Below are 1,433 nucleotides of genomic sequence, written 5' to 3'. Positions count from 1 at the left end.
CATTTTTATGTGGCTTATTTTTACTCTATCAGTTTACTTTATTCTGTCTCTTTAAAGACTTTACGCCTTTTTTTAAACCATTAACTTTATTTTCTATATTCTTTTTCTTCTCTCTCCCAAGCCTATGTACATTCATCCAACACTATGATCCATAAAAGGTCTTTTATGTCTGAAATCTGTTCTATTGTGAATATGCAATTTTTTTTTCTATCCAGGAGCCTTTAAATCACTAAGCGCTTAAGAATCTAAGCTGTGACATTCCTAGGTCAAAAACAGGTACTGCCTGCTGGCCCCACCCAGTCCAACATGGTGGAGCCACTCGTGCCTCTGATCCTTGCACATTGCACATTGCACATTGCATGGTGTAGCTGCTTGTGCCTCTGAGCTGGGGCACGCAATGTTCCCCTTTTAGGCAAACAGCAGTCTAGTTGCCATCAAACAAATCGTAGCATTTTTACTCCAAATGCTCCATTCAAAAGCTCTGTCTCCCGCAGGAGCCAGACAGAGATCGCAATGGCGGCACAGCCCAGAAAGCAGGCATTTTAAAACAGCCAGTTTTTTCCTGCTGCTGAGTCGGGAAAATTTCAAAATGGAGGACATACCATTTTTTGCTAGCTCTGGGGCCGCCAGGTAGGCGTGGCACTCAGCACTTTAACTCTGAGACTCAGCATGTGGCACTGAAACTCTCTTCATCCAAGTTACATCCAAATCTGACACGCAGAGCACTGTGCAGTCTGAAAACACGTCTCTGTGTGGTAACAGGAATCCGCCACGCTCTTCCGCCTGCCTAAGCCTGATTCTGCCTAAGCCTGATTCTGCCATCTGCCCAGGTGCAGGCGGGGAGCGCCTAAGAAGAATGTCGCCCCCATGTCAGCTAGAAGCAATTTTTGAGGACGACGTCCCCCTTTCCCAACAGAATTTGCCCTCAGGGTTAGGGACATCTTTTATTGGTTGGTTTAGGGTTGAGGGGATGGGGAGATATTTTTGAAAAAAAAAAAAAAAAGGTGGGGGGGATTAACTGGTTTGATGGGATGATTGATATTTGTGATTTAGAAAATTACATTGGTACTGTTTCTTGTATATTGATATATTGAATATTGAATGTGAGTGTTCCTACCTCTATTTTTGTATAAGAGTATGCTTATATTGTATTGTTACATCGACCATATCACAATGTACATTTCTACCTCTGATACTATTTATGTTATAACATTGTTTACATTTGATATGTAATGACATTGTTTACAGGTGAAGATCATTGTCTTCATATTTTGCACAGTTGTTTATTCTCTTACTCCTCAAGTTAGATAGGTATTGAGAATTATATGTCTGTCACGTTTATTTTTAGGTTAATCAGGTCTTCTAGATACATAGAGATTATATTTAGTATAGATAGTATAATCTTCAGCCTCTTTAAAGAGCTGTAGAAAATG

The sequence above is a fragment of the Alexandromys fortis genome, unplaced genomic scaffold, assembly GCF_014885135.2.
Source record: "Alexandromys fortis isolate MF-2015 unplaced genomic scaffold, M_Fortis_MF-2015_v1.1 scaffold_253, whole genome shotgun sequence".
Taxonomy (NCBI): domain Eukaryota; kingdom Metazoa; phylum Chordata; class Mammalia; order Rodentia; family Cricetidae; genus Alexandromys; species Alexandromys fortis.
The sequence above is the reverse complement of the archived record's forward strand: the minus strand, read 5'-3'. Positions refer to the sequence as shown.